The sequence below is a fragment of the Nicotiana tomentosiformis genome, chromosome 6 (assembly GCF_000390325.3).
Source record: "Nicotiana tomentosiformis chromosome 6, ASM39032v3, whole genome shotgun sequence".
NCBI classification, from domain to species: Eukaryota; Viridiplantae; Streptophyta; class Magnoliopsida; order Solanales; family Solanaceae; genus Nicotiana; species Nicotiana tomentosiformis.
The window spans coordinates 130,302,750-130,325,102 of NC_090817.1; the positions used below are offsets into that span (position 1 = coordinate 130,302,750).

The 22,353-nt window shown below is 38.7% G+C and overlaps 1 long non-coding RNA gene across 4 annotated transcripts; it reads right to left on the minus strand.

The window, feature by feature from the left end:
• Positions 1-5,002: 5,002 nt before the first annotated feature.
• On the minus strand, positions 5,003-18,982 carry LOC104105338 (uncharacterized). 4 transcript variants are annotated; one of them, XR_001971045.3, is made up of 6 exons: positions 18,783-18,982; positions 18,573-18,700; positions 7,423-7,480; positions 6,612-6,679; positions 6,388-6,517; positions 5,003-5,379 (listed from the first exon to the last, which is right to left on the minus strand). It is a non-coding gene; the product is annotated as an uncharacterized lncRNA (long non-coding RNA). The 4 variants fall into 4 exon arrangements; XR_688334.4 differs by lacking the exon at positions 7,423-7,480 and having other exon boundaries at positions 18,783-18,976; XR_688335.4 differs by lacking the exons at positions 6,612-6,679; positions 7,423-7,480 and having other exon boundaries at positions 18,573-18,664; positions 18,783-18,957.
• Positions 18,983-22,353: the final 3,371 nt, after the last annotated feature.

Here is a 22,353-nt window from a genome sequence, read left to right on the forward strand (position 1 = left end):
CCTGAGGTTAGGGCAACAACATCTGAGGAGGATCAGCTCAGGCTTGAGAGGTACAAGAATTTCCATCCTCCTACTTTCAGTAGCCTAGCTATAGAGGACGCACAAGGCTTTCTAGAGAAGTGCCACTGTATTCTCCGTACCATGGGTATAGTGGAGATTAGTGGGGTGACTTTCACTACTTTCCAGCTATCGGGACGAGCATACCAGTGGTGGCGGGCTTATGAGGAGGGTAGCCCTGCCGAGGCAGCTTCACTCACCTGGGCTCAGTTTTTAGAGATGTTCCTGAGAGAGTTTGTTCCCAGAGCCACTTTTGTGTTAGCCTTACCAATGATGGATCAGAGTTCAACTGAGTTTAGGAAAATCCCGGTTAGGCGGGGAAGACCTCAGTGCTGAGTCTAGGCAAATCCCATGCGGTGGGGAAAACCTCAACGAGAGCGCTGAGTCCATAAGAGGGAGTGCATGTAACACCCCCAGACTTTAGACAGAGTCCCACATCGGCAAAATACAAGAGGGATGCTGGGTATATAAGTTAACAAGTCTTAGACTCTAGTGACACATTTTAAACTCGTGAGTGCCTAAGCCTAGATCGGGCAATATCACTAGCGAGTTGGGCTGTTACAAATGGTATCAGAGCAGCTGGCTCAGTTCTATATTCACGAGATTTTCAGGCATCATGGCGTGCTGGTATCTATTATCTCTAACCAGGGTACGCAACTCACATCGCGGTTCTGGAGGGCCGTACAACATGATTTGGGTACGCGGGTGGAGTTGAGTACATCATTTCACCCTCAGACGGACGGACAGTCTGAGCGCACTATTCAGATATTAGAGGATATGCTTCATGCGTGTGTGATAGAGTTCGGGGGTTCTTGGGATTAGTTTTTGCCGCTCGCGGAGTTTGCCTCTAACAACAGTTACCACTCGTGCATTCAGATGGCTCCGTATGAGGCTTTGTATGGGAGACGATATCAGTCTCATGTGGGTTGGTTTGAGCCGAGTGAGCCCTGACTATTGGGTACATACTTGGTTCTGGAAGCTTTGGAAATGGTTAAATTGATTCAAGATCGGCTTCGCACAGCCTAATCCAGACAGAAGAGTTATGCAGATTGGAAGGTTCGTGACGTTGAATTCATGGTTAGGGAGCGGGTCTTGCTCCGAATTTTGCCCATGAAAGGTGTTATGAGGTTCGGGAAGAAGGGCAAGTTGAGCCCTGGGTATATCGACCCTTTGAGATTCTTGAGAGGATTGGAGAGGTGGCTTACAGACATGCACTACTACCCAGTCAAGCTGCAGTTCATCCAGTATTTCATGTTTCTATGCTCCGAAAGTATCACGGCGATCAGTCTCATGTATTGAATTTCAGCTAAGTCCAGTTGGACAAGGATTTGTCTTATGTTGAGGAGCCGGTGGCCATTTTGAACAGGCAGGTTCGAAAGTTGAGGTCGAAGAACATTGCTTCAGTGAATGTTCAGTGGAGGGGTCAACCAGTCGATGAGGCGACTTGGGAGACCAAGAATAATATGCGTAGCCATTATCCTCATATTTTTACCACTTCAGGTATGTCTCTATAATCGTTCGAGGACGAACGTTTGTTTTAACAGTAGGAGGATGTAACAACCCGGCCGGTAATTTCGAGTATTTTAGCCCTGATCCCCTAATTTATGCTCCCTATATGTTATGTTGTGGTTATGTAATTTGCTAGGATGTTTGATTTTGAGTTCGGGTGAGTTTCAGAGTGAAATGGAACACATAGTTCCTAAGTTGGAGGCTTAAGTTGAAAGAGTTGACCGTAGTTTGACTTTTATGTAGATGACTCTGGAATGGAATTTTGACAGTTCCAATAGGTCCTTATGGCGATTTTGGACTTAGGAGCGTGTCCGGATGTTGATTTGGAGGTCCGTAGGTCGTTTTGGCTTGAATTGGCGAAAGTTAGAAAGTTGAAGGTTTGGAAGGTTGAGAAGTTTGATCGGGAGTTGACTTTATTGATTTCGGGTCGGATTCTGATTCCGGAAGTTGGAATAGGTCTTTCATGTCATTTATGACTTGTTTACTAAATTTGAGGTCAATTGGAGTTGTTTTGGTGTGATTCGGCTTTAGTTTTGTAAGTCGGATGTTCATAGTTTCAATAGGCTTGAATTGGGTTGCGATTCGTAGAATCGATGTTGTTTGATGTGATTTTTGGCCTCGAGTAGGTCCGTTATGTGTTTTGGAACTTGTTGGTATATTCGGACGGGGTCCTCGGGACCTCGGGTGTGATTCAGATTAAATCCAGAATAATTTTGGACTTGATGGATTGCTAAACCTGCTGCTATTCTGGTGTCATCGCACCTGTGGAGGGTTTGGACACAGGTGCGTGAGGATGATCGCAGAAGCGGCCTTGAGTGAGCGTTGCTGGGATCGCAGGTGCGAGGTGATTTCCGCACCTATGAGTCCGCATGTACGGAGGAGCTGGTTGTAGATGTGGACTAGGCCAGCTTGGTCTATTATCACATAAGCAGAAATCATCCGCAAGAGCGGGTGCGCAGAAGCGCCCATATGTCCGCAGGAGCGGAAGTCTAGATGCGTGTTTTGTCCGCAGAAGCAGAGAGTGCTGGACCTTAGTGAGGACCGCATTTGTGATAGAAATTCAGAAGGTGCGGAGCCGCAGATGCGGCTGTGGGTTTGCAGATGCGAAATCGCTGGGTAGAAAAGGGCTTAGATCGAGGGTTTCATCTCATTTTTATTTTTGGACCTAGAGAGCTCGATTTGTGGTGATTTTTCGAGGGTTTTCAAGAAAATCATCGGGGTAAGTGATTCTAACCCTGTTTTGGCTATATTACATGAATCCATTATTATTTTCATCATTTAATTAGTGATTTGAGTTGGAAATTTGGGGGGAAATTGTGAAAACTTCATAGACGAAATTTTGGGAATTTGAAAGGCGATTTCAAGTCGGATTTGAGTAATTCTCATGTGGTTAGACTCATTATCGAATAGGTGTTCAGATTTTATAATTTTTGTCGGGTTTCGAGACGCGAGACCGAGGTTAACTGTTTGAGTTGACTTTTTATTTCTCTTTAAATATCGTAACTTTATTATTCGGAATAGTTTCATATAGTTTATATTTATGGTATGAAGTTGTTTTAGCTAGATTCGAGCCGTTCGGAGTTAGATAATCGAGGGAAAGGCTTACTAGTGGATTGAGTAGCGTGTTTTGAGGTAAATATCTTGCTTAACTTTATGTGGGGGAATTACCCCTTAGGATTGGTGTTGTTTTGTGTTAATTGTGATATGTGGAAGCCATGTACGCAAGGTGACGAGTGTGTACACGGGCTAAATATGGTAATTGACCGGTTTTAGCTATGTAGATTCCTTTCATGCCTTTAGTTGAGTTACCATAATATGTTATATTCATCATCGTTAGTCTATCTTCACATGCTTTACTTATCTTATCCCTTACTTGTTAATTGTCTTTACATGTTTAGTTAAAGTTATTGGTTTATCTATTCCGTATTTATTATTTAACCGTTGAGTTCCTTACTTGAAGTTGTTATTCTTCCTTACTTGAAGTTGTTATTCTTCGAATTATCTTATTGTTGAAATTGGTATCAAGTTATGAAGGTCGTGATTCACATTGAGGCAAAGTTGTAAAGTTGTGAAATGCCATTCTGGTTGAGTTGTTCACTTTCGGTCTTTATTGTTGAGACTTTTGTGCATATCGTGGATGAGTCAGGGCTATTTATTGTGAAAACACTATTATTATTGATTTCTTTGGCAAGTTGTGTTATTGGGCACTTGAGGTGCAATTTGTGATACGTTATGATATTGATGCGCATGCGGTGAGATAAGGTGGACGTGATACGCGTGGCTAGTAGAGCAACTACTAGAAGTCATGTGGTGTGATAAGGTGGGATAAAACGTGGGATGCTATTTCGGAAAAAAAAAATTTCAAAACTAAATGCAAAGGCTCTCGCGGTGATATAAGGAAAGATTGTGATTTATTTTTTTGTGATTGAGACTACGAGGCGGTACTTCGGTAGTGACTCTTGTTGACATTTCCTCATTCTTTGTACTTGTCTTTGATTGGTATTTCCTTAGCATATTATTATTTGTCTTTCTCTGTGTTATACTATTTGCTTATCTCTGTGTATTAAATCTTGTTACGCTATTCGTTGTTTCAATTTTATTATTGTTTTTATCACATTGTCTACAATTGTTGAGTCTTTTATTTATTTTCAATAGGGCCCTGGCCTGACTTACCGAGGTTAGGGTTGGTACTTACTGGGTATCGTTGTGGTGTACTCATACTAATCTTCTGCATATTTTTTTGTACAAATCCAGGTACTTCTTACTAGCCCAGGCACTAGTCGGGATTCTACTGCGGAGACTTCAAAGTATACTTGCCGGCGTCTGCAGGCCTCAGAGCCCCCTTCTTTCTAGATCTCTTATTTCATTATCCTTTATATATATAGACACGATATATAGGATTACCCAGTATTTATACTTAGAACTTGTGACTTGTCACTACTAAAAAAAGTCTTTTAGCGGCAATTAATATGCTCTTTAGCGGCAATAAGATTTGCCGCTAAAAATATTTACCGGCAATTAATTTTTGGCCAATGTAGCCAGTGTCACTAAAGACTTTAGCGGCCATTGGACGAAATGCTGATAAAGATCCCTTTTATTGCCGCTAAAAGTACTTAGTTTTAGCGGTAATTATTTACCGACAATTAAAATGGCCACTAAAAATCCCCTAAGATATCCAATATTATACATTTTATGACTTTTGTTATTGCCGATAAAGACCCATTCATTTGACGGTAAAAAGAGCCCTTTTAGCGGCAAATGTTAGGGGCACTAAAACTATATATGAGCTAGCTTTTGTTCATATATTTAAAGGCTTTTGTTATGGCCGGTAAGAATCCATCAAATTGCCAGTAAAAGAGGACTTCTTAATGAACTTTCTTATTGCTAGTAAGCATTAAGAAAGGTTCTTTTCATAACATGTAATGCACATTATCCATATTGAAATTTAATTATAATAAGAATAAGATTCAATCTCATAAAACTTATTACACTTAATTAAATACACAACAAAATCTACTATTTCATAATTTTAAAGTGTCTACAACATAACCAAAAAGGTAACATATTTGAATTAAATAACTAGCGTAATTTGGCACCTAATAACTGGCATTATCAAATAGCTATAATACTATATATAAATGGTGCCATGAAAGTTTCTCCAACTCTAGATCATGATGCAATTTTCCACATGCCAGATATCTGAACAACTACTTAATCTCTAGCAAACGTTCAAAGAATAGTTGTTTGCCTTCTCATGCCATATACTACCTCACCACTAGTCTACTGGGCTATATGCCTTGTATACTGCACTACCTTTATAGGAAATAAATCAAAGCACAAAATTAGTATTTGTTTTGTTGTAGTGGTAAGCTATGACTAGTGTGATAATTGCACAATTATTTTAAAACTGATAATCATAAAATAGACTTAAGCACTCCCAGGGAAACTTCTGAAATTTAGCAACAAAGCATGCACTGACGAATTTGGTAAGTGCTAACTGTCAAAGCATTGTGTTCCTCATTCAGTTATATGTTTTGCGTGCAGACTTTGAAACCAACACAACACACACAAATAAAGAACCTCAAAACAAATTTTAATTAACAACAGAAGGTCCATCTTTGAGGATCTCAACAATCTATACTATGTGACAACTAGCAATTTTAAGTTAATTTTTCACAAAACTGCTTACTTTTGTGCTCTAAACTAACAAGACCACATGCTCAGGCTGCCACTCATTCGCAACTATGTGAAATGGTAAGAATTTAATCTGAATCGGGACCAAGCTAAAAATATAATAAATTTTTATTTTTAGTTGTCCGGTCAATACAATAGGTGGCATTACTTGATTCTTTTTATATTTTATAAATTTACTTATATTCGGTCACTAGAATGAAATGGTTGATGTCTGTTTGGTATATAAATGTTTGATGCCTGTTGATAAACAAATACTGATAATTTTTTTTTATGAAGTAATATAAACAAATATTGATAATTTCTGTATAACTTTTTCTTATTTGACTTTCTAAAATCTTTTATTTCAGAAGACATTACCATATTAGATCAGTACAAATACAAACAAGTTTTGTTTTTTCTTTTTGGACAGTTAAAGAGTAATCCTAGCAATTCCTACTTAAAAGTTAATAAGGGAGTGCTGAGATGATACTTATTGTATACAACTTGTTCAAGAATGCATAGAAATGACCTCCTACCATTTTAATATAAATTAATCTGAATTTCAAGGCTTAGTAAGATGTCATTAGAACCATAAACACTAAACAAATATATAAAAAAAATTAGAAGCAGAGTAAAGCCCTCAAATACCTTGATGGTTTTTTCCTTTACCACTTGAATGAGGTTCAGAGGTATCCATGCCTCCAACTTTGAGTTTCTCACAGTCCTCTATCATATATATGTCCATTCCCTTTCTACTTCCCGCTTTGGTACTTGATAACTAGAATCAGAAGATAGATTCCAATAATGAGTGACTCTGAAGAATATACATGTACGAATATATTGGACAAAAATAGCTATTTATAATTAATTACCCAAATGTTTGTTCACATCACTGGGGGAATATTGGACAAACTCAATTCTGCATATGCTATTGATCGATCTCGAGAAGGATGAAAAAGATGAACAAAAAAATAAAAACAAGGCAGAAATAAAATGTGAATGAAAGTGGATCAAGAAAAGAAAAGGAAAAATAAGCAACTCATATTGTATTCACCAACATATTACATCATAGCTCCAATCATATTAAAGAATTTAGAAGTTTTAGAATTGGTTAACATCGCTATCCTAACAGACGAGCAACATGACTAAAACCAAGGAGTTAACTACTACATGTTTCTCTTATTATACCATGGATATTATAGCGATAGCAAGTTGAAGAACATAAATAAGCAATATAAATTTAAATAGAAAAAAAGAAAAGGAATCTTTACTTTGAAATTGCATTTATGCCGTTTATGTAGCTTGTTCATGGTAGCGATTTGCATCGAGAATGTCACGACCCAAATTCCATTAGAGGTCGTGATGGCGCCTAACACCACTTTCAGGCCAACCAACAATAATTGATTAACTTAATTACTCATTTCACTATTTTTGAAATCATAATTTTCTTCAATTAAATAGTAAGAGATAGACTTTACAAAGTAAATGATAGTATTTTCACAACTACAATACTGAACAGCCCATAATCACCCCCAAAACCCGGTGTCACAAGTACATGAGCATCAACCAGGAAATATATTAGAAATACAACATCTGTTTGAAAGTATAATTAGACAGGAGAGGGTAGATAACTCTGATGGAGACTCTGTGTGCTGCGAATTCGCAACATGGGATGCAGCTCACCTAAGTCCCCAAAATAGCCGCGCCTCTGCGCCCACAAGTCTGCTAGACATATACGCGTCTGCACAAAAATGTGCAGCAAGTGTAGTATGAGTACGTAAATCAATACGTACCCAGTAAGTATCTTGTCTAACCTCGAAGAAGTAGTGACGAGGGGTCGACTCCGATACTTACTATGGTCTAACAATAAATAACGATATTATACTTAAGCATGGATTATATGAAATAGTTGTAAACTCAATAACAAGAAGTGAGTGGACAATTCTTTTATTAATAGGAATTTTTTTCAAATTTATTATCGTCATTTAACAATTTATATCTCAATCCAAAGAAGTAATATCAATTATAATTGGTTCCAAAGATTTATCATGCACAAATTATGCCGAGGTCGTACGACCTGATCCAACATAATATTTAAACTGGGCACTGCCGAGGGTCGAACGACACGAACCATAGATGCATCTGCTACCGAGGCATTCGGCCCGCTCCACAAATAGAAAATATTTTAAGGAAAACACAAATTCTCAATAACAGTCAAGTGTTTCATTCACAATTTCAAGTAAGTGAAATTTAATTCTTTTATCAGGTTTCAAGAGAATTAAGCAATTAAGTTAACAAGTAGGGTACAAACATTGTAAGTATAGCATGATATGAGTCCTAGACTACCCGGACAATAGCATAATTAGTAGCTACGTACGGACTCTCGTCACCTCGTGCGTACGTAGCCCCCACAAATAGAATCACCTTTTAATTCAATTCACCTATGGTTAATTCCCTCTTACAAGGTTAGAAAAGAGACTTATGTAGCCTCAAAGCCTACTTTCCGGTCCAAGATTATGCTCAAACCCTCAATTTGGTGCCGAACAATCCAAAACTAATCAAATAGTATATAAACTAATCAATACATGTTCAAAAGTTCATATTCCAACTATTAAAGTGATTACCCAACCCTAAAAAGGAAATAGGTTCACATAAATTGAAACGGATGGAGTATATGATTCTTTTTACTACATTCCATAACCAATTTCGTGGCCAAATCCCATTTTTATCCAAAACCTAGGTTTTCATCTAAACCCCTTGATTTTACATAATTTTTACATGTTAATCTACCAATAATCTATGTATTTAACTCATGTTGTATAGAAATTACTTACCTCAAAGTGCTAGGTGAAAACCCCCCTTCCAAGAGCTCCAAAATCGCCCAAAAGATGAAAGAAAATGAGCTAAATGGCCTAAGTCCCGCATTTAATAGAGCTGTGCACAGATCTCACATGTCGCATTTGCAACACCTGGTTCACAAATGCGAAGGTCGCAAATGCGACAAACTCATCGCAAATGCGAACCTGGGCTCCCACTGCCAAGGTCGCAAATGCGACCAAGGGGTCGCAAATGAGAACACTACCAAGGTCGCAAATGCGACGAAAGTGTCGCAAATGCGACCAAAGTGTCGCAAATGCGAACATTGCCCAGCACAGGCTTCTTCGAAATTGCGAAGCCTTCCTCGCAAATGCGAGGTTCTCAAATGCGAACACATTCTCGCATTTGCGAGACCCGCAACAGCTGCCAAGAAACATCAGAAAAACTGAAGTTTTTCTCATCCTCCCGAATGTCTGAAACTTACCCGAGCCCTCGGGGCTCCACACCAAACACCCACACAAGTCTAATAACACCATACAAACTCGCTCGAGCGATCGAAACACTGAAATAACATCAAAACCACGAATCGGACGCCAAAACACATGGATTAACTCATGAACTCAAAAACTTCTAAAAATACTTACGCGCGTCCGATTCCTATCAAATCAATTCGAAATGATGCCAATTTTGCGTGCAAGTCTTAAATGATATTACAGACCTACTCCAACTTCCGGAACCAGAATCCGAACCCGACATCAAAAAGTCCACCCTCGGTCAACCTCTCCAAAAACTTCAAATTTTTATTTTTCGCCAAATGACCCCGAAACGACCTACGGGCTTCCAAATACACTTCCGGACGCGCCCCTAAGTCCAGAATCATTATACGGAGCTATTTCCAGGATCGAAATCCCAAATGGATATCGATAACATTGAAATGCACTTCAACCCAAATTTATGAAATCCTTTCAAAATGCCAACTTTCCACAATAGGCGCCAAAACGCACCTGGGTCATCCAAAACCCGATCCGGATATACGCCCAAGTCCAAAATCATCATACGAACCTGTTGGAACCTTCAAATCCAGATTCCGAGGTCGTTTACTCGAAATCACACCTTAGTAAATTCTTCCAACTTAAAGCTTCCGAAATGAAAATTTTCTTTCTAAATCAACTCTGAACTTCCCGAAATTCAATTCCGACCACACGTACAAGTCATAATACTTGAAATGAAGATACTCATGGACTCAAACTGCCGAACGACGCGCTAGGGTTCAAAACGACCGGTCGGGTCGTTACATTCTCTCCCACTTAAACATACGTTCGTCCTCGAACGTGCTAAGAACTGTTCTGGAGTTGTCTGAAATCACCGTTTAACACCTCGTACACCTACCTCTGCTACCACAACTCAGTTGAGCACATTAGCTCGATCCAATCTGAAGAGCTTCCCCTTTATTTAGTCAAGTCTTAGAGTCAAATTCCAACATCCAAAATTCTCCACCAGGCCTGTTTCCAACATACGAACACCGTATCAATCACTACACACTGCACCAAACATGATTGTATACCCTTACTGAATTCTTACCATGCACCGCGTAACTTATTTTCCCGAGGCAATCTTTCTAAATAAAAACAACTAAAATTTCCATGAACCCGAAGCCCGTAGTGTACCTCATGACCAATTAAGCCTTGCTTTAACTCTCGCAATACAGCCACGACAGAGAAGATGTGTAGAACTCATAATCACCTGTCGAATCACAATTTATGGAGTCTCTCCTCCCGACAAGAATCATTACCTTATTCTAGACTGAATAACAATATTTACTCTTTAATATGACTTATATAAATCTGATCGCACTGATCTCAGGTCCAATAATCGCGTTTCACCCAGTACAAACTGCTCAGGCAATAAGCCACCTCAGATACTGCAAAAGCCTCATATGATGCCACATTGTGCTAACAAGCTACAAACTCGAATGTGATACATAAGAAAAACGAACTCTGGAATGAACTACTCAACCCACATAACTAATTTAATAACCGAAAAGATGTTATGAACCTTCCTCAGAAATGAGACACAAAACATACAAGAATAGCTATAGAAAACTGTACTCAACGTCACACTGTTGCGGCGTGCAACCCGATCCACACATGATACCGTTGCGACGTGCAACCTGATCCAACCATGATACCTGTGGCGGCGTGCCACCCAATCCAAACAACATACCTGTGGCAGCGTGCCACCCGATCTACACATAATAATCTAAAGAAAACACACATCGATCCATAACTGTTATACTCACGAAATGCCTGAGTATCAACCATAGACACGCCAAGTGCATAATACAAATCCTGGGGTATAAAACTCAAGCACAACTAAGGTACGATATATGATCTGCATCTCGAGAGCCATCCTGCTCACATAACACCACCGCTACGCGGGACCTCAACACATTGTACAAATAATCAAGTCGTCTCTCAACCCACATGGCACAATAGAGTATTACATGAAATAGCTGGCGATGAAATTAACATCCCAAGCCTGAATACTCTTCCATAAGGAATGTTATGCTGAATGAACACACCCAGGCTGGTGTAGAGTACACATCCACATTTGGACCCATCAACGGACCTCGAACCGATTCTGATCATACCATGCTTGGGCAAATAACCTCTCAAGGAAGCACAATGACCCTTTTCCCATGACACGCAAGAACAACCGTCGAATCCGCAACAAACTTCCACAATTCACAACCAACTGAATAGAGCGCCTTTTTCAGGCCTAAACCCTCACATTAGCGATAGTACGAAAATCTCATGTACTTGGTTTCAATCTTTAATCAATCAAGTGACTACATGTCACACTTATACAATCTTCATGTGGGATACGCTTCCACGACCCTCCACGCCAGGTAACAAGTCTGCACCTCCATACCGCCGGCCACATTAATGTTGTAAAGCAAATCAAGAATCCGCAAATTAGTACACAAAACCTCTTACACAGGACACCGATCTCAGGTGACGCTAAAGACAATACCAACTGATTCTAACCATATGAATTCTTTCCTGCTCGTCCGAGCTCGTGACATTCTTGTCAACACCGAACCGCAACCTTGATCCTCAGCTTCCGATTTTCATGCCGCTCACTGCATCTAACATGACAATACGTGAGAGTATAAGAAGTCCATAATAACCCCTGATCCACTAATAGAATAAACACTCTGTCATATAGCAACCTTTCACTTAACTAATTTCAGGAGAACCATTGCAACACGTGACCGAATTCTCATAACCGCAGAAAATACAACCCCAAGTAGTGGTCTAAACCACCATGACCCTTCCGGGATCTATCTATACATAACAGGCCATAATTATTCGAGTGCCTCCAAGTAAAATCAGTTACGGTGGCTATCAAGCTTCGCACATACCTCCATAACCACCTGTAAAGCTTAACACGTTGAAGGAACTGATCATTGCAACATCATGTCGATTCAACCATTGCTAACTGATCCGACTTCTTCTAATTTACTCCGGACTTGCCTTAGGAATAATAATAGCTTCATTCAAAACACGATGAACCCAATTCGCACTCATCCAGAAGGACCCTATTTCACGAGACCACGTTGTCTCAAAACCCACAAACCATCTCATACCCTCCATGTGCGCACATTCGTATCTTCAACTGGTACACCCATTTTGATATTTTCTTTATGAATCCGAAGTTATTTTCTCCCATTCCTCCAGTGCTACACCGCAGACCGATGATAACATAGAACACTCCAAGCCCCTTTTCGTAATCCGCTGCAATGCTCGATACTTAACCATACTACGGACTCGAAATCCTTAGGCACCGCACTTTAAATTTTTTGAATCCATTAGGACCGTTGTTGAAAGTCACCCACTCTGACTTGTTTCCAAATATGATCAAACTCCAAGGCTCTGCTAGCACATGAACGCCCTCTCAAAGAAGCACCCGATTGAATCACCTTTCTCGTACATCACATTTACACGAAGCATAAATCTTGGGTCTTCTCAAAGCCTGCACATAAATCGATAAGGCCAATTATAGCACACATTCCTCAAATCCTTTGCTCAAATCACCACTGATGTTCTCTTTCCTTAGTCGTAATAAACCACCAATATGCCGATAACCAGAAACCTCACAAGTAGACAACCATGCAACCCAATCGTAGGTTGTGAGGCTCTCCTACTTAGCTTGAAGCTACCATTACATAACCCTGGAATCTACCAAGATTCCTTCTTCCTCACTGACATGACCTCGAGCAATCGACCCGCCAAATTCCTCGAAATCTTCCTGTTAACCATTTCATGAACGCTCTGAATCCCTAGCCATATTCACGTGTTCGACCTCTTACCGGGTAGCCAATAGAATTCTTCGTAGAAGCTTCGTCAACACCATGCAACCGTTAACCTGCTAACCGAAAATAACCCACTTATGGAAATTCCATGCCGGCATCTTCCAACAACGCTGCACCGAGTACAATTACCATGAAACCAATAAACCATCCTGAGCCCGTGCTCATTCACCAGTTGTACAAGTCCGTTCACTCCTCATGGACATCAACTAAAGGTGCGACAATACATTCCAATCCAAAGTCATGTTGTATCCTTCTTCATATCAAGTAACTCCGTTCCGTCGTATCCAACCTTTCTGCGTATAGCAGCCAATATTCTAAATTAAGTTCGTAGACTTAGTCACTGTCCACCATGAGTTCCAAATCACTCTAAACTCTCATCAACGCATGTAGCTATACTACCACAGAACCCATATGCTACCGGACCACTCTCCCACTTTGGTCAGACCCTCTTCTTTAAGAAACTACTCGACTTTTGTTTTCTTACACTTGGCCTTCTAGAAGTTTAACCACCGCAAGACACCTCCCACATGTCCTTCCTCATCCTTCGCTGCCCAGTTGTTGCCTTAAATCAAAATACATCTCTGTAGCACTTGAATTAATAGATCGCTACTAACTTTAAACCTCACCTTTCTCGAGCCATCAACACTAGGAACGTCGATTCAATTCTGAACCACAGCACACCGCGATCTCTGACAGCCACTTCCCCGGCACCATTTCACCATACCCTGCCCCGAAGGCGAATTGAAGAAAACCATAACACCAACGAACTTAACACATTCAACAAGGATAACGTCACCACATTACTGATGAAAATTTTGTCATGCTCGAAAATACCACGTCTCGTTACTCCATCAACCCAACCCTGAACATTCATAGTCCGATTGTCTTTCCTCTGCCGGAAATAAAACGTTGAACCTATGAATCATGCACTGAGAAAAACCTCCTTTCAAGTCATTCACTGCCCCGACACATAGACAAGCATTTTACCATTACATCAATACTATGCGATAACAACTCATGAATCATCATAACAACCAGTGCCCAACTTCAAAACCATAGGAATTACTGATACTGAGCTAAAACGACAAGACAACCTTCCGCAAGGCGACGACCATAGCCCAAGCAATTACGCAGGGAGAAACATCTTGCATCACATATGTAGTACCATTAAAATTACTCGATTCCCAATTGATAACAAGCGCTTCACGTCGCATAAGATTGAGTAGGAAAAAAATAAAGGGACAAGTCTCAAAGGAATCAAATCGCATTATGAGGAATCAAGAAGGGAAGTGCTCCTATCAGCCATGTAGCCTCTCGAAAATAAGTACAGACGTCTCTGTACCGATCCGCAAGACTCTACTAGACTCGTTCATGACCCGGGAGACCTAAGTGAACCTAGTGCTCTGATACCAAGTTGTCACGACCCAAATTTCATTAAAGGTCGTGATGGCGCCTAACACCGCTGTCAGGCCAGCCAACAATAATTGATTAATTTACTTACTCATTTCAGTATTTTTGAAATCATAATTTCCTTCAATTAAATAGTAAGAGATAGACTTTACAAAGTAAATGATAGTATTTTCACAAGTCTGCTAGACATATATGCACCTGCACAAATATGTGCAGCAAATGTGGTATAAGTACGTAAATCAACGCGTACCCAGTAAGTATCTTGTCTAACCTCGAAGAAGTAGTGACGAGGGGTCGACTTCGACACTTACTATAGGCTAACAATAAATACCGATATTATACTTAAGTATGGATTGTATGAAAAAGCTGTAAACTCAATAACAAGAAGTGAGTGGACAATTCTTTTATTAATAGAAAAGTTTTCCAAATTTATTCTCGACATTAAACAATTTATATCTCAAGCCAAAGAAGCAATATCAATTATAATGCGCAAATTATGTCGAGGTCGTACGGCCCGATCCAACATAATATTTAAACTGTGCACTGCCGAGGGTCGAACGGTACGAACCGTAGATGCATCTATCTGCTACCGAGGCATTCGGCCCGCTCCACAAATAGAAAATATTTTAAGGAAAACACAAATTCTCAATAACAGTCAAGTGTTGCATTCACAACTTCAAGTGAAATTTAATTCTTTTATCAGGTTTCAAAAGACTTAAGCAATTAAGTTAACAAGTAGGATACAAACATTGTAAGTATAGCATGATATGGGTCCTAGACTACCCGGACAATAGCATAATTAGTAGCTACGTACGGACTCTCGTCACCTCGTGCGTACGTAGCCCCCACAAATAGAAGCACATTTTAATTCAATTCACCTATGAGGTTAATTCTCTCTTATAATGTTAGAAAAGAGACTTATCTCGCCTCAAAGCCTACTTTCCGGTCCAAGATTATGCTCAAACCCTCAATTTGGTGCCGAACAATCCAAAACTAATCAAATAGTATATAAACTAATCAATACATGTTCAGAAGTTCATATTCTAACTATTAAAGTGATTACCCAACCCTAAATGTAAGATTCCTAAAATTCACCCTCGAGCCCACCTCCCCCGGGACCACGTGCCCGGATTTCGAAAAGTTTTGAAAAAATTGTTATTCATAACCTCACGAACTAAAATACTCCCTCTGTTTCAATTTATGTGAACCCATTTGACTGGGCATGGAGTTTAAGAAAAGAGAGAAGACTTTTGAACTTGTGGTGTAAAATGAGGCACATATATTTTGTGTGGCTATAAATCGTTGCATAAAGGTAAATTGTTTCCAAATAAGGAGAGAGGTCATTCTTTTTGTCATGGACTAAAAAGGAAATAGGTTCACATAAATTAAAACGGATGGAGTATATGATTCTTTTTACTAAATTCCATAACCAATTTCGTGGCCAAATCCCATTTTTATCTAAAACCTAGGTTTTCATCTAAACCCCTTGATTTTACATAATTTTTACATGTTAATCTACCAATAATCTATTTATTTAACTCATGTTGTATAGAAATTACTTACCTCAAAGTGCTAGGTGAAAACCCCCCTTCCAAGTCTTAAATGACATTACAGATCTACTCCAACTTCCGAATCCAGAATCCGAACCCGATATCAAAAAGTCCACCCTTGGTCAACCTCTCCAAAAACTTCAAATTTTTATTTTTCGCCAAATGACCCCGAAACGACTTACGAACCTCCAAATTCACTTCCGGATGCGCCCCTAAGTCCAGAATTACCATACAGAGCTATTTCCAGGCTCGAAAATCCCAAACGAACATCGATAACATTGAAATGCACTTCAACCCAAATTTATGAAATCCTTCCAAAATGCCAACTTTCCACAATAGGCGTTGAAACCCTCCCGAGTCATCCAAAACCTGATCCGGACATACGCCCGAGTCCAAAATTATCATACGAACCTGTTGGAACCTTCAAATCCCGATTCCGAGGTCCTTTACTCGAAATCACACCTTAGTAAATTATTCCAACTAAAAGCTCCCGAAATGAGAATTTTCTTTCTCAATCAACTCTGAACTTCCCGAAACACTACTAGAAATCCGGTAAAAACCGACCAAAAATACCGACCAATGTTGGTCGGTAATGGCCAAAAACCGACCAAAACGCAACCATTTACGTGTGGACGGTATTTTTGTGGTCGGAAAGGAATACCGACCAAAGTTGGTCGGAAATTACCGACCAACTTTGGTCGGTCAATTAAATTCAAAAAAAAAAAATTGCAAAAAAAACCGACCAAAGTTGGTCGGTTTTTTCCGACCAAAGTTGGTCGGTATTTTAATTATGTAATAAAAAAATTCACCATCTGGTAATCGAACCGGGGTCTGTACTGTGGCAGGATACTATTCTACCACTAGACCATTGGTACATTTTATTTTAAGATTATCTTTTATTTGATTTATACTCTTTAATTGTATTTTCGCACGAAAATAATCGACCAAAGTTGGTCGGTTTTATTAAAAAGTAAAATTACCGACCAAAGTTGGTCGGTTTTTTTAAATGACCCGCCGAATTAACCGACCAATTTTGGTCGGTTTTTTTAATATTAATTTTTATTTATTTTAATTGAAAAACCGACCAAAGTTGGTCGGTTTCTTGAAACATAAATTTTGCGGGACTCAAAAATAGTTTCCCGCATTTTTGCGCCAAAGAAAACCGACCAAAGTTGGTCGGTTTCGAAAAAAAAATTAAAAAAAAAATATTTTGAAAAACCGACCAACTTTGGTCGGTTTTTTGACCAACCTTTTGACCGACCAAAGTTGGTCGGTCGACCTTGGTCGGTTTTTGCCGAATTTTTTGTAGTGAAATTCAATTCCGACCACACGAACAAGTCATAATACCTAAAGTGAAGCTACTCATGGCCTCAAACTGCCGAACGACACGCTAGGGTTCAAAACGACCGGTCGGGTCGTTACAGAGAACCTATTATAAATATCAACACATTAGGAGACAAGCGGACCAGATAAGTATCTTAAGTATTTTAATGTTTAAACCTACCTCCAATGCAAGCTTAAGAAAATCTCCACCAAACTCTGTGCCGATCATCATGTTACAAACTAATTTTTCTCTATCGAACATCATCTTGATGATATAGACATAAGAATCTTGAGGAGAATAAGAAGACCAATTAACAATAAAACTAATCCCATTAAAGACGAACTAAGTAATTCTCAGCAGCATAAACCTATCCAACAATTGCAGCAACAACAACATCATGGATAGAAAACAATCTTTTAAGCTTTCAAGTTTCATGAAAATTTAGTACAAGAAGATTAGTATTTAGCTTTTGCAATACACTATAAATAGCTTCCCTAGTATCGTGTGATAGTTTCTGATCTATCTATGCAAGAAGGAAAATAAAACAGTATATCACCAATCACAACAATAAAATTCTTACTATTCTTACTATCTTCCGCCGTTAACTCTCATGAGAGCTACATTATTCTAGAAAACCAATTAGAACAAAGTACGTTTGTGCATACATAACTTCTAGAATATTGAGATATTGTAGAGGGGTAATAATACATCTAACAAATAACCTCTTGATAAGATATAGGTTAAAACATGATATCTTTTTAATTTTTATCTCTTTTAACTCCTAATATGAAGAATTCATATGAACCTACCCAATAATCCCTTGTTTGAGGATAGCAATTTTAATAAATAATACATCAAAAGAACAAATTGATACTCCCGATTTACATGGCTAGAGTAAATATTGCTTAAGATTTCAACCTTGGCTTTCCAATTTGCATATTTGATTTGTTTGGTAATTATTAAATAAAATACTTTATTTTTCTTTCTCCTTTTGTTTTATCTGCATATTTAGTTAGCAACAATCAAACTTTTCAGACTATTTAGAGAAACTACATATCCAAAGTTCTTTGTATTCACTAACATTTTGAAGCTTTCTTTCTTACTACTCCTTTTAGCTAAAGTTTCTTAATATTTTCTTCTTCTTCAGATCTACAATATTCCGAGAGAAAATTTAAATCTCACGAGACAATGAATTCAACAGCCAAAAGAACATGACTATAAAATCAAAGAAAAATAAATTCTCTAGAAAATCAATAATAATTCACAAAGCACCTGATGCAAAAAATTATTTTAAAAAATCTCTAATAGACATTTTCCATTTATCATAATACATAAAACAAAAGAGATTAGAAGGGACCTTAAGCTCAGAGGTGCAACTTTTGGCTCCTTCAATTTCAGAAAAATAGCATGGATTCCTCGAGTGACGATGCAGAAGAAGAAGCGCAACAACTATGCAACAACAGAGCCTCAAACTCTTTTGATGTTCTTCATTAATTTATTAAAAAAATAATGAATCTTTCTCAAGTAGTAGTCAAAAAATAAAGAAGATGAAGTTAATGATAAGTACCAGAGTAATCGATCCTGCAGTAAATAGAGATGAATTTTGAGTGCTAGGGTTTCAGTTGATTTTCATTTGTCATTCCTCTAGGATATTGATGAATAAAATATAAAAAAATAGTTAATTAATATTAAGGAGGAAAATGAAAAATAATTTGGAGGGATTGTGAAAAAAGGTTCCGCTCTTGAAATTGTTAGAGTTATAGTTAAAGACTAAAAAGTAGAAGTTTTAGTGGCAAGTTTTTTTAATTGCCGGTAAAAAGTATTTATTCTCGGCAAATATTCAATTGCCACTAATATTGGTCTATACAAAATAAATTAGCGGCAATTAAGTTATGGCCACTAAATAATTGCCACTAAATGCCTTTTTTGTTGTAGTGTGTATTTTTACCGGATCTCAAGATTTGTATATGCTGAGTTGAATCATTGTTTTATATATAGGTGTTGAGTTTGAGGATTTCATTTATTATTATTTCAATTATTTTATGTATTGTTAGGCTTATCTAGTCTTAGAGACTAGGCGTCGTCCCTACGGAGAGAAATTGTGGTCGTGACAAGTTGCTATCAGAGCTCTAGGTTCATAGGTATTACGAGTCACAAGCAGGTTTAGTAGAGTCTCGCGGATCGGGACGTAGACGCCTGTACTTATCTTCAAAAGGTTATGGAAATATTAGGAAAAGCTTCACTTCTTTGATCCTTATCGTGCAAATTTGTTGACTTCGAATTCTAAATCTTTGTCTTTCTATTCTCTCACAAATGGTGAGGACACGCACAGCTGGATCTGACGATCAGACACCCGCGCCCCCTGCTAGAGCTGCGAGAGGCCAGGATCGGGGCTGTCACGACCCAAAATCCACTAAAGGTCATGATGGCGCCTAACACCGCCGTCAGGCAAGCCAACAGTGGATGATTAACTCAATTACTCATTCTAGTATTTTTGAAATCAAAATTTCATCAATTAAGTAGTAAGAAATAGAATTTTACATGGTAACTGATAATATGTTCACGACTACAACAATAAACCACTCATAAGCACCCCCAAAACCCATTGTTACAAGTACATAAGCATCAACTAGGAAATATAATACAATTCAACCTCTGTCTGAAATGCAAATTAGATAGGAGAGTATAAATAACTCTGATGAAGACTCTGCAGGCTGCGGATCGTAACATAAAATGCAGCTCACGGTAAGTCCCCTCAACATTCGCGCCTCTGCGCCCAAAAGACCGCCAGACATATATGTACCTGCACAAAAATATGCAGCAAGTGTAGCATGAGTACGTAAATTAATGCGTACTCAGTAAGTATCTAGCCTAACCCCAGAGAAGTAGTGACGAGGGGTCGACATTGACGCTTACTAGTGAGCCAATAAGGCAAATACAGTAAGAAGTAAAACAGATATGGGGCAGAATAAATATGCAAATTAAACAAATATAAATATGTGGTACATTCTTCCTCTCAACAATAAACTCAACTCGCGATTAGCAGTCACCTCCTCCCCCGGAGTACATATATATATATATATATATATATATATATATATATATATATATATATATATATATATATATATATATATAATGGACCTCACTAGATGGGTCTCCATAATTCAAATCAGGAAAACTCCCAGATACACTAGCCCTTTGTACAATTAATACACACGATTCCATAGAAGGATTTTTATAGAAATGTCGAGGCGTACGGCCCGATCCCATCATAATCTGGTATATAACCATAGATACATATATTATATACATTGCCGAGGCAAACGGCCCTCTCCCATGAGAGTGTGGTACATAATCCTACCGAGGCGAACGACCTGATCCCATAAAGTGTGCACACTGTCGAGGGTCGAACGACATGAACCATAGATGTATCTATCCTGCCGAGGCGAATGGCCCGATCCCATCAGAATAAAAAAGTTTTGATGGGTCCTTGACCCCACTCACGAAGGGACATGAGAGTTTTAGGAAAGCTTTGGGGAAAGCCCTTCGATAAGAATGCGTAACGCGGGGAAAATTCATCGGAGGAGTACAATTATTCTGTGGCAATTCATAAAGTTTGTCTGATCTCTACAATAACGAGTCTATCACTCCACACAAATCTAGTCTCAAGTCGTAACAAAAAAAATAAAGGAATTAAATAGGCAAGAGACTGTTCAAATAGTACAACTATAGCATGGTGTGAGCCTATGTCTACCTAAACAATAACATGAATCTAGCTACGTACGGACTCTCGTCACCCTCGTGCGTACGTAGCACCCACAACTAGTAGCACATAATAATTACATCACCTAGGGGTGGTTTCCCCCTTACAGGGTTAGACAGGAGACTTACATCGCTCTGAAGTTCCATAACCGGCTCCAACACCACTCAAACACCTCAAATCGATGCCCGTCGCTCCAAAACTAGTCAAACAATGTGCAAACCAATAAAAATATACTCTAATACTCATAATAAATCAATTTATAACAATCCCCTACTCCGCTCGAAAAGTCAATAAAGTCGACCCTCAGGCCCACGTGCCCGAATTTTGATTTTTTTCAAAAATAAATATTATCCATAACTCATATGGTATATATCCATAAAATTATCCAATTTCATCCATGAATCGACCTCAAATCAAGGATTTACCATTTCTCAACTTTGGGGCTCAAAATCCCAATTTCTACAATTCAAATACGGATAAAAATAATAACCAACGGAAATAATCATGGAGAAACATCAAAATAAAGGTCATATATTTATCCTCTTGTTGAGACGAGAACAACACCGCAAAAATCACATCAAACGGACCTCTAGAACTCAAGATATGCCCAAAATACCAAAATAACGCGGTCTGATTTTTATATACTCAAGGATTTTCGCTTTTGCGACAAAATATCCGCACCTGCACATTTTCAGCTATAATTTCCGCTTTTGCGGACCAATATTCGCACCTACGGGGTAGCAGATGCGGACCCAACTTCGCATCAGCGAAGCAACATCACTAGCTCTCTTCTCCGACACTAAAATGAGCATAACTTCCTCATACGATGTCCAAATTCAACGATTCTTTTTGCTATGGCTCCGTAATTATGATACATATCTAATATTTCTTAAAAATAGAAATTGGAGCTTATTAGCTTAATGTGATACCATTTATGCTTGAAGAAACGAAGTCGAAACATCAAAAACAAGCATAACACAACCCAAACCTATTCAAAACTCACCCGAACCCCTTGGGACCTTGTCCGAACATACCAATAAGTCCCAAAACATAACGCGGACCTACTCAAGGCCTCAAATAAGATCAAACAATATCAAAACTATGAATCGCACCTCAAATCGAACTTAATGAGCTTATGAACTTTCAACTTTTACAACTTGCGCCGAAACATATCAAATCAATCCGGAACAACTTCAAATTTTGCACACAAGTCCCAAATGACATCACAGACCTATTCTGTCATGACCCAAAATTCGTTAAAGGTCGTGATGGCTCCAGACTCCACTGTCAGGCAAGCCAACACTAAATAGTTAATTAAATCCTCATTTTAATATTTTTGAAATCGTAAATTTACTTCAATTTAACTAGCAAA